This window comes from Vicugna pacos, chromosome 15 (genome assembly GCF_048564905.1).
Source record: "Vicugna pacos chromosome 15, VicPac4, whole genome shotgun sequence".
Classification (NCBI taxonomy): domain Eukaryota; kingdom Metazoa; phylum Chordata; class Mammalia; order Artiodactyla; family Camelidae; genus Vicugna; species Vicugna pacos.
Window position 1 is genome coordinate 49,176,140 of NC_133001.1, and position 12,667 is coordinate 49,188,806.

The window sequence follows — 12,667 nt, forward strand, 5'->3', positions numbered from 1 at the left end:
ATGCAACATTCTCGCAGAGATTTAAAATTACTTAAATTCACAGGGCACATTCCTGTGGTCCTAAGGGTAGGACTAAGAAGGCTCTCCCTGCATCAGATCTTCTCACCTATGATCTTATCCTCAATCCTTCCACCTTCTAATTTGCATTGTTCTGGTCTGGTAGCCTTCCCTTAATTAATACACTTACACACTACAAAAGAGACTGCTTGAATGTTTCTTAGGCCTGAATAAGACCAACATATGTCTGCAGCTTCCTGTTCAATAGCAAGCTACATTTCCTCAGAACTTACTAATAGTGAAAGAATACAACATAAATAGGTATCTGTATTAAATCTGATTTTTGATGACTCAAAAAGGTAGCCAATGTTGCACTAAGAGAGGCAGAGGAGGAAGTAAAGGATGATTGCACTAAAGGTAAAAAGATTTGCATTTGAGTCCCTTTTCTCTCATTTATGAAAATTACTACTGCTCTGTCCCTTTCATTGTATTGTTATAAAACTTAAGCTAGTGTTCAAGAACATATTTTGTAAACTACAAAGCAGCAAGAATATATATGTCATCATTGTCATAATCTATGTTGATAACCTAAAACTGCAATTTATTGAGCACTATACCTGGATTTATGCTGGCAACTGAAGAAATAAACAGTGGAGATATAGGCCCAAATAAGCCAAAAAGTGCACAGTAATAGCTACATTATAGATGAGGAAACTGAGGGTCACAGAGATCAAGTGACTTGATCAAAGACACACAGCTACCAAGTGGCAAGGGCTGAAATTTCACCTGCAATCTGCTTGCCTAAGAGTCACTGGCTCTTGGGTCTACACCAATGAGCTGCATTGTTTCGAAGGCCCAAATTCTCACAGAGGTTAATGGTTCTGCCTCCAGGGGATAAGCTCACCCAGAAGAAACCAAGTAGACTGAGCCACTGAAGAAGCACAGAAGAAAAAGAAACATAAAAAACAAGAAACAAGAAAGAGCTAGGTACCTTTTCCTTATGAAGAACGAGCATTTGAGGAAAGGTCATATACAACAATTTGAACAAGTTAGGACGTGCCATGGATAACCATATTGCCATGATTCTTTTCAATTTAGAAGATGTACTTTAAATGTTTTGTTTGTTGTTTTCCCAAACTGGGACACAGCTTACAACTGATTATTAAAAGCAATTTGTCAGCAGCTAGACCGAGAAGTAATTGTGAGGACCTTGTACCCGCTCACTCATCCATGAACACAGCTCATACACAAGTCACCTGTTCATCAGGAGTCACCTCTGGTTAGTAATTCTCATTGGGAACATCACTCACAGCTTCAAACTCAGGTTTAGAATACCAATCGTTATTTAAAGTGCCTCAAGAAGACGGTACTGTGAAGCAACATTGAAAATACAAGTTTTTTACATAAGCAGAATGCTTGTCACACACCAGGCAATTCAATTAATGTCAATAACAGTTGAGAATTTCTCAACATTGACCATTTTTCTCAAGCCAGGAAGGCAGCAGTGACAGCAGCAGTCAGGGTCTGAGCCATGTTAATGGAGAGAGAAGCAAGCCCATTACCGGTGTCTTCTGTATCCTCACAGACAGGACACACTGTCTTTCAAGCATCAAAAATTTGTCAGGAAGATTCTGGCTTCTCTCAAAAGAAGTTATTGAATTTCTAGTGAGAGGTAATTCAATTAAGGGGGAGGGAAGGAAACTCTGGTCTTCTCTGACAAAACTCTGACAAACCTCAAATTATACCTTCAGTCTTAAAGGTGCTAAGTCAAGATAACAAATATGAATTGAACAAAGGTAGACTGTCACCATGATGTTCTCTGTAATCCCTAATGGCTAAATTGATTCGGGGGAAAAAAAAAGTTATAGTTCTTATTTTCAGGATTAGTCTCAATATGGATGTTGAAGCAAAAGAGAAAAATAGTATGTGCCACGTGGATTAATAGTGGTTAGTTAGAAAATAACAAAAATAGCACATTTAAGCCATCCTCCCCCAAATGTTACTATTAAATCTAGTGATCAATTTATTATTATTGGTATCACAGAGTTAATGATATGTGATTAAAACTATAAAAGTGAATAATCATCAGTACTAACCAGGCATTGTCTTGCTTCTTGCTTCTGTCTCCTTTAAACCTCACAATGATCCTATCTGAGAGGTATGTTATTTCCATTTTACAGATAAGAAAACTGAGATTCAGACAGAGATAAAATTTATTTTCACAACTCGGCTGTGAAAGGATTAATCCAGAATGTTAACCCAGGTGTCACTCCTGACTGGTTCCACCCCTCACTGACCACACTACATGGGTGAATCTGTCACTGAAAGAGCATTATTTGTCATCTATCCAAAGACGTTCCAGAGCTAAGACAACACGGCTCCCTCTAATAGCCGAGGATGATCCAAAGGATACTGAAAAGACTGAGCTTTGGAGATCTCTTTCATTTCTAAATTATCTGTTTGCTATACCATTGATTAAACTACTCTCTATGGGCCGTGTGTTAAGAACACATACAGGGCTTTCCTGTGTTTTTTTCCAGACACTCTAGGAGAGATTCTTGCCAAATGAAATGTGATATGCCCAGAGAAGCATCTCATGCCTTTTGACAGGGGCTTCTTAGGCACATGGGTTATGTCACTTTTGTTATCTATAACTCTTCTCTCCCACAAGCCCTGATAATACAAAGTAGACAATAAAACAATTAAAGTGGAACTATTTTTCAACTACCTCTCATCGGCAGCAGATCATTCACTCCTAACCTGGCTAGACTGTTCCATCTCACACTCCAATCTCAGCTTATCTGTAAAGCAGAGAGAGCCCCTCTCTGATCTCCTCCCTTAGTTTAATTCATCGGTCATTTAATGATATCAAAACCAGACACATCCAAATGTCTCCATTCCCTGACACACTGCAGATGGCCATGCTTCTGGTTTCTGAGGGAAAGTGGCAATGCCAAAAAGGTTCAGAGGCTCAATTCTTTTCTTTTCTCCCCACAGTAAGCTGTCTCTGCATGTTACACGTGTGTGTGTGTGTTTACTCACCCACACCACAGATACACCCACACATACACACCGCATGATCTGTGTGTGTGATCACATTACACCCTTCCCTTGACTGAGAGAGATTAAGTTGGTTGTAGTCACAGGCCTCCGTTTTTGCTCTGTTAGGTTCTCTTGCCTGATGTCTTCAGCAGGGAGATACGTCTTTAAATCATGCATTGTGCAAATGAAGCCAACAGTAGCCTAATTTCCATGTCACCTAGGTAAATAATCCACGTATCAGCAGACTACGTAGACATTCCATTCATTCGGCAAATATTTTTTGAAGTACCCCTTACTTCAAGGTCCAGCTTAACTATCACTGTATCACCAAGGAAAAGAAGATGTACCCTCCCCACCCAAACAAAAAGGAACCCGCTATTTTCATTTAGCGCAATAGGATTCAGCTTATTCCTGACAGCTTTTCTGACTCAAAGAGAGGAGAGAAATCTGGAGGGAGGGCTGAGGACAGTGATTGTATTTATTTTTATTTCTTTCAACTGTCTATTTTTCAGTATCATTATTAGTCTTGCAAGTGTAAGTCCTCAAAAAATTGAGTAAAAACTCACAATTGTTCCTCTCCACAGAAATCTTTAGTAAAAGGAGATAGATCTATGCGATCTGAAGAGAAACCAGATTATAGTGATTTTTTAACACTTTTCATTCCCTATTAGTTGTCATTCTTACTTTTACAAGCATTGTTTTTTTCTATGAACATGAGAAATATGGCTGTTAAATGGCAGCTCCTTGTAAACCCTCTACATGCCAGTGCAAACAACTAACAATGTAAGTTCCTTATCTTTGTGAAATCTAGTACATATTCAGAAGGGTCCAATATATAGCCTTTGAATCCAAATTTTTTAAAGCCAAGTATTTGTAACACACCTATCAGGTATGCCTGTGCAATGATACAGTCACATGTTTCTCATTAGTTTTCTTCACCCTCACTGAAAAAAATAAATAAACCAAGTTTTTGCTGTGTGTGTGGACAAAGTCAATTCACTCAGGACTTTAAATCCTACATGGCTTGAAATGTCCTTCACTGGAAGTGACAATTAATGAGGAAATATGTCCTACATCTCGATTTTAGTAAATTAATTAAATTATATTCAGAGGAAACAGGGCTTTGGTGTGGCTGTTTCAATTCTCAGGTGAGTCCAGGCTTAAGGTAGTCCAGGGAAGGGTGTAATGGGATCACACACTCAGAGCATGTGGTGTATATGCATGTATCTGTCAAGTGTATCTGTGGTGTGGGTGAGTAAACACACATCCACACGTAAACATGCAGAGACAGCTTATTGTGGAGAGAAAAGAATTGAGCATCCAACCCTTTTTTTGCATTGCCACTATCCCTTGGAAACCAGAAGCATGGACATGCACATGAAGCAATACGTAACTGCGCTGTCCTGGTGGCAGGTGAGGAGATAAAAATGCGCCATGGGACCCTGCCTTCTGATCTCTGCAGGGAGACTTGTAAGAATGCTGAAGGACCAACTCGAGAAGTCTCAGAGATTTCCCTTTGAATCTACACTCCAAACTTCTTAAAGCCTATGGGGAGAGTCCACCTTCTTCCCACCTTCTCAGAGTTGACGGACAAGAGAATGGTATGTTTCAGTCTCTGTTCCATGGAGGCTAGAGCAGTATCTTTGGAAAAGAAAAAAAAATGAGATCTGTGACTTTAAGTCAAGCAAAAGCTGAAAACTTGGAAACAGACATTCATATGCCTAAGTTCCAAAAGTCACAGAAAAAAAAAAAGGGAAAGTGTGGAAAAGAAACTTAAAATACATTCACTTTTCCTTTCTTCCCACTTGTTACACTGTGTTAAAGCTGGCTTTTCTGTCTGTCACTCACTCCTACTCCCATTCCCACTCCCCAGCCATCAACAGTATAAAAGCTCCTCGAAGAGAAGGACCGATTTCCATTCTATCCCTGTGAAATAACTAAGTGTCGATGCTCAGCACATATGTATTCAAATAATGTGTTCACCAGAAAGGAAAACTTGTTTAAGGTGTTGGGGGCCGGAGTGCCACCAGCACCTAGTGAACCATGAAACCTGATTCTTCACCTCTTGGTCTTGTTTGGGAACAGATGACCTGGAGTTTAGCTTGTCCTGATCACTGACTAGCCAGGAGATTTTGGATAACTCATTTTACTGTGCTGAGTTCAGAGACATTAATAAGGTTGCCAATCTCTCAGCCTGGGAAGTAGCAGACACGTTGAATAGATAAACAAGATTACACTGTATAGCACAGGGAAATATACACAAAATGTTATGATATATCACAGAGAAAAAAATGTGACAATGAGTGTGTATATGTCCATGAATGAGTGAAAAATTGTGCTGAACACTGGAATTTGACACAACACTGTAAAATGATTATGAATCAATAAAAAATGTAAAAAAAAAAAGAAGATTCATTAAAAAGAACTTCCGACAAAAAAAAAAATAAATAAAAAGGTTTCAGGTCACTATAATCAGGTGAATTTAAAAATCCCGTGGCCAGAAATCAGATGGAAAGTTAAACAAATGGGACAATGCATATTTGTAACATGAATATGTTCAATACGCTAAAATACATCTGGGGGAATTGTCAGAAATAAGAAATTGACACTTAGTATATGCCAGACCCTGCTTGAAGCACCTTACATATTGCAACTTGTTTACTGCTCATTATGTCCATGGAATGGATGCTCTGCTCTGGGGGCTCCCTTTGTATCTCTTGCCCTATCTGCCTTGCTCTCCTGAAGAATATCTACTCAGCTCTCAAGACTTAGCATGAAAGTCACCTCTAAACTTCCCCTCCCTTCCTCTGTAGCTTCATTCTATCAAATATGGATTTCTAAGAAAACAATGACAAAAACGGTATTACTTACTTGTGTTTATATATGTGCCTCTCTTGTGAGACTATGAGCTCCTTGAGGGCAAAATATATATCCAATCTACTTCTGCATACTCAGAGTTAAGCATAATAAATTTTGCTTGTTACTAATAAATGCTGCTAGATAAATAAATGATTGACCTAGGGCGTTTCTGTTTTTACAGCAGATTTATTGTATTTCAGATAGCCAAGCCTAACATAGAACTCTCTTATGGGCTGCAAAAAAAAAAAATTAAACAAAATTTCAGCCTGTGGAAACCCAAATACATCCAGCCAAAAGTATTCGACCTCTGTAAGATATCCTGGAAAACAAAGTGGCAAACCACAAGGAAACTTTACAAGATTAACTACAATCTCCTCTGAGTTTGGGGGAAGAGAACAAATTTGAGCGTACCATCTTCCCTGGGTAACAAGGATGTTTAAACCAATACATTTAGGAAGCAGAGGAAGAGGTAAAGAGCGACACACACACATGTCTCAGGTGGGGGGGCCTGCATCCCACTCTCTTCAGATGACACACTCCTTGGAAGATTTGCGTTTCATACTTTGTCTACCACTGTTCTCATTTTTCTTCAAGGAGAAAGCCGAAGTGGAAGTGTTGGTATCATTCTTTTTCTCTCTTCTTAACAATTAAAAATCTGCGTATATTCGAGTGTCTATAAATAGAGAAAATATAAGCTCTTTCTTGGGGCTGAGTTAATCTTGCCTCTGGATAAGACGTTAAAAGAAAGGTGATAATAGCCCCAGCTGATGACTTTGTTTATAACTCTTCTGTCCCTAGAAAAAGACCACCTGCATTTCTCTTGTATCAACACACAGACTGAGCCTGGGGTGGGGAGGCCCACGACCCAGAGCTGCAAATCTTTATCCTGTTACCAGCATTTTTTTTTTCAGCTAGGCAGTGTGCTGAAGCCTTTATTTGACTTGTTCAAAAATCCCAAAATAAAAGCTATGATGAAACCCTTCCAAAAACACATTTTTGCAGAGCATGTAAAGCCTTTGATAATCCTTTCTTCCCTGTAAGATTAAAAGTATGTAAATCGCTGAGCACGGTGGTGGACCTGTCCAGGAAGTGGAAGGCGTCCTCCGCCCAGCTCCGCAGGTCCCAGGCTGAGAGGCCGAGGCTGGCCACATTGTTTGACACGAGGGTTAGTTTTCAGATAGTGAAATTTCAGTTGCCAGGTGCCAGAGGCAATTTATCAGACACTCATAAAATAAAGATCAAAAAGCCCATCCGTCTCCCAGTGCATCTGGGATCTAGGAAGGAACACTCACAGCCCTCGATCCTTTAAACAGCTCTCACTTAAAGAGCTTGATGTTTATAATAACAAGAAAAGGAGAAAGGGGTCAGGTCAAATTCTGCCGAATAGCAGGTGTTGTTGTAAGTTTTTTGTTCTCTCTCTCTTTTTTTTTTTTAAAGTAATCTGAAAGAATATTGAGCTGTTCCAGTGGATGCCCTCCATATGCATTTAGTTTTTTTTATATGTTTCAACAGAAAATGTGACCTGAAAATCAGACAATAAAAAGCCTTTAACTTTAAAAACAAGTTTTTTGAAAAACTTAATGGACTAAATTAACTAAATAGAGGGAATCACATTTTTTAACAGCGTTACTACATGGTATCATCTGAGACTTATAATACATTTGCTAACACAGTAATTTCGAGAGACAGTAATTAACAACTGGTAATAACACTTGCAAATATATTTGAACTTTATTCTTTATTATCCTCTTGAGGTGCCAAGGGATGAGACTTGCCTGAGGTCATGCAACATGTAAGTCACAGAAACACCTAGACCCTGGTCCTGGGACTCTGGACCCTCCACTCTCCCCTCTGGTGCTCCCTGCTTTGCCCTGAGTGGTCAACGCTGGGCGCATAACCTGCCTCAGTCTTTTCCACTGAATTGAAATTAATACATCTAAATTTTTGGTTGGTTAAAAGCCAATTTAGGGAAAGTTATTTATTTAAGAAATCCTTACCTTAAGTCCAAACTTTATTATTTTCCCATTTTGTGAAGCAAATGGTATGATTTTATGTTAGGGACAATGTACATTTGCAAACAGTCATTTTACTCTTTTACTGTTTATGGCATAAAATTCAAAGCTAAGTATGTTGCCCACTAATATTAGGGCTTGGATTTCTTGGTACTGTATTCTTCCCTGTTTCCTTCTTCCCAACTTGCCACTTTATGCTTCTTTTTCTTTCCCCTTACGTCTCTGTTTCTCTCTCTCCCTCCTCCTGTTTCTTCTTCCTCTCCTTCCTTCTTCTTCCTCCTCCTCTTATCCTTATCCCTCTCCTTCTCCTCCTCCTCCACCTATATCCCCTTCCTTTTCCTTTTTCTTCTTCTTTTTTCCTTTTTAATCTTGAGATATACTTTTTTTTAAATTTGTGAAAGAGGTGAAAAAGGTAGAAAGGAAGAGAAGTAGGAAAAACAGCGGGGAGGAGAGAGAAAAGAAAACAGAAGGGTGAAAAAAGAAATCGGAAAAGATACCATGAAGGAAAACATATATAAAAAATCAAAAATGTTAAAACCTAGCAGGGTCTACAAGTGTTAATCGAATGCAAAAGTTCAAGAATATTGAGTACTGAAGAGAAAAAGTGAGGAAATTGAAGCTCTTAGAGAAAAAAAAAAAGATGGCTTATTATTCCTGGAAAATAATCTACCATTATTCTTATTTCTAGTCTTTCTAATCTGTTCATTAAATATTTTATCTCATTAAAATATTTGTATATATTCAAAGAAATAATATACTGTTGCAGATATAAATATAGATTTTTAGAGCCAAGAGAGGGCTTTATTATAATCACAAGATTTCAGCAATGAATAGAGGAAAACAGCCAGAGTTAAACACGAATCCTCAGTGGAAATAACGCAGCTTCAGTGTCATGCTTTGACCTTGGAAGAGTGTTGACCCTGGAATTTAGATCCACAGACAACATTTCAGATATGTTTATAAGAGAAGAAAACAGTAGGTATTTGGCAACCTTAGACATTCATCAGTAGGACTGAAATTACAAATTAGCCAACAACAAAATATTATTTTCCAAGCACATTGGACACAAGAGAAAATAAATCGAAGATAGCTTGTCAGACATCATCTTAGGCTGGCTCTGAAACTCACACATGGGATCATTAATTCATGTGTTTGAGGAGCGAGAAAACTTAGAGGTTCTTAGGAAAGATGTTTTTCTTAGCCCAGAGCCCTTCCTAAATGTCACAGTTCTTTGGCATCCTTCTGGAGACTGTATATCTTGGGGACTTTGAGAACTACTCCCCCAAAACTCACACTTGCTGGGGAAATGGCAATTTAAGGCTCGATGCTGATGGGCTTTAAATCAAAGGATTCCTGCTCAGTAGTTCAGAAAGGAATGGTGGTGCCGCCGGGATTTGTCTTGTGGCCTTAAGACCCAGCTCTTGCCAGTGGGGCTGGCTTGCAGGTGAAACAGTTCTAAGCTGCCTGGGGGGCCCACACCAAAGCCAGAGCACTAGAATAATAACAAATCGCTCTTATCTGATTACCTGCTGCACAACCCAATGTACATATGATTAGTAGCCATTCAGAAAATGGATCATTTTCAAGTTCCCTGGAACTCTAAGAGAGTTTACCCTCAGTAGTCACCATTCCCAAAGACAGACAAAATCAAAATTTCTATGGAAATCAACACTCATTTAGGAATACAGATGACACCCCCCCAAAATTGGAAAACGTGGATGACTGGTGATCTATGACTTGAGAGTATCCTCCCTGATGGTTCATTTTTAGAAGCAATTGACATATAGATAAATCAGCGTGAACCTGCCCAAATCACTCATTTATAGTCTGACTTTGCATAACCCCTGATCATCACTATTAGATTATCATTACTTTATATTTGTGTATATAGACTAATGTGGGTGGAATTGTGTTTCCTGAAACAATGTGCTAAAATCCTAACCCCTAGTACCTCATAATGTGAACTTATTTGGAAACAGAGTCTTCAAGGAGGTAATCAAGTTACAATAGGGGCATACTTTATTAGGGTGCGCCCTAAATGATTTACAATGACTGGTGTCCCTAAAATAAGGGCATCTGAAGATACAGGAACTCAGATGTACACAGAGGAAAGATGGCCTTGCAAAGACAGAAGCAAAATTTGATGCTGCCAAAAACTAAGAAATTCCAAGGATGACCAGGAACCTTCAGAAGCTAGGAGATAACCTTAGAATGTTCAGAAGCCAGCCTTGCCAACACCTGGGTTTAAGACTTTCAGCATTTAGAACTATAGGAATAAATTCCTATTGTCTTAAGCTACCCAATTTGTGCCACTTCGTCACAGCCATCTCTAGGGAACTAATGCATAGACTAGGAAGCACCCTGACACTGAACATATGATACGACTTATTACAGCAAACTCCTGGGATAAACAGAATCACAGATCTCATCATCATCATGGCCATGCCCTCATTTCTGTAGAATGTATGTTAGGCATTCAGCTCTGCATATTCCTAAACTAATCCTTATCACAACCAAATGAGAAAAGTATTATCAGGTCCATTTTATAGAAATTGAAACTGAGGCCTAGAAAACTTCAGTAATGTGGCCAAGTTCAAAACCCTAGTAAGTTGTAGAGCCAGAATTCAAACATGCTTTTTGTCTAAATCAGAACCATCAGCTCTTAAACATTATTTTAGAACACTCCATTACACCAACTCAAAAGTAAGAAGAAAATTTAGCACATTAGCACATTATTTTGTCAGCCTCCTCATTCTATAGATGAAGAAATGAAAACTTCTGTACAGTAGATAAATTTTACTTAGAAACACACAACTTACTCCATGATGCTAACATAGGTCTTTGGTCCCTTGTTCCACTACATCATGCCAAGGACACTCTTTCTTCCTACACCATTAACACTCTTCAGTTCATTCTATTCTATTTAATGCATACTACATTTATTGGAGGATTAGGGCAAGTGTAAAGAGGCACCAATATAGGAATCCTCGGCCCATGCTTCTCAGACAGAGTCACACAGGGCATACAGCGATTAATTCTGGGAAGTCTCCACTGGTCAGTTAGCTTCCCTGAGCCAGCAGTTCTTTCCTTGCTTTCTGTTGCTACCTGTGCTTCTAAGATATACCCATGGCTGAATCGAGACAACAGTCCCCACTGCTTGTCAGAGGACTCACAAACAAACTAGGGAGAGTCAATGCACGGACCAAACCTACATCACAGCTTTAACACCACAAGAGTGAGGCGTTCTTGGCCCATCAAATGTTCTTGGTGTGACCTAACAGGATTGGCCATCTTCTTCTGTGACATACTTCCTGTCAAGGAGATGTGTTAAGACAACTTGAAGACCAAGATGGTCCACGTTGCTGAGCTGCCATAGTGTTCTTCTTGCTCGGCACACGCCCAGAACTCCCCTTGGGAGAAACAGTAAGGCACACGTGCCACGTGCTACGGAGACGAGTGATGTAAAGCTTTGACAACTATAGAGAAACAATTTTTCTTTCCTATAGCACATTCAGTATTTCAATAATTTTTAAAATCGTTGTCAACTCTGAATTATAATGAATAAGTAAAAATATAGCTGTGTAGCCCTGGACAAGCTGCTCATCTCTCTAAACATCAGTTTGCTCATTTGTAAAATGCGGATAGTAATCAGCTCAGAGGGTTATTATGAGGATTAATTAAGATAACCCATGCAAAGGATTTAGCAGTGTACCTAATATACAAATATATTATGTTTTATTTACATAAATATGAAAGAAGATGATGATGATTATACTAAGTGAATCTGATAAATCAAACAAAGCTTTATATGAAAAAATATTCATTGCAGTGTTATATATGACAAAATGGGAGAAATGGGAAGCAATTTAATGGCCCAAAGTAGGGAATCAGTTAAAAATCTTTTGTACCAGAACCTATGTATTTTGGCTTGAGACATAAGATTAAAAGAAGCATTGCTCTTGCACTTGAAAAATCTGAGTCTGGTTGAGAAGATGAACATATAAATAAACAAATTCAAAACAGGAGACTCGATCCAGGGATGGAGGTATACACAGGATGCTATGGGAGCCCATAAGAGTGACATTCAAAGCCTGAGGATGAAGGGATGACTTAAGAAGGGAACAGGTTATGCCTCTGTTGAAGGCAGAGTCAGTACCCTAGGGCCCAGTCCACTCCTTGTAATAGTCTATAATTCTTGCTGAATGAAATTGTTAAAGTATATTGAGTGATCCAGAGTTATATTTTTTGTTGGTTGTTGTTCTAAATCAAGAACATTTACAGTTTTAAAATCTGGACAGTAACTTCCTCCACATTTAAGTAATAATTTCAGAGATTATCATACTAAGTGAAGTCTGTCAGTCAGAGACAAATATCATATGATATCACTTATATGTAAAACCTAAAAAAAAAAGACACAAACAAACTTAGGTACAAAACAGAAAGAGACTTGCAGACATAGAAGACAAACTTACGGTTACTGGGGGTGGAGGGGGGGGAGGGTGGGATAAATAGGAGTTTGGGATTGGCAGATACAGACTACTGCGTACAGAATAGATAAACAACAGAGTCCTACTGTATAGCAGAGGGAACTATACCCATTAGCTTGTAATAACCTATAATGAAAAAGAATATGTATATAAATACATAGGTATAGTTGAATCACTATGCTGTGCACCAGAAACTAATACAACATTGTAAATCAACTGCACTTCTATTTTGTAAATGGGGGGAAGAAAGAATAAAGAAATTACCCAGCC

General features: G+C 38.7%; 1 long non-coding RNA gene and 1 other non-coding gene across 3 annotated transcripts in view; both read right to left on the reverse strand.

The window, feature by feature from the left end:
• Nucleotides 1-12,667, reverse strand: part of LOC116283470 (uncharacterized) — a 344,010-nt gene that overhangs the window by 266,066 nt on the left and 65,277 nt on the right. The window lies entirely within an intron of this gene.
• LOC116283530 (U5 spliceosomal RNA) lies at nt 3,562-3,677 on the reverse strand. The gene has a single exon (XR_004193164.1). It is a non-coding gene; the product is annotated as a U5 spliceosomal RNA (small nuclear RNA).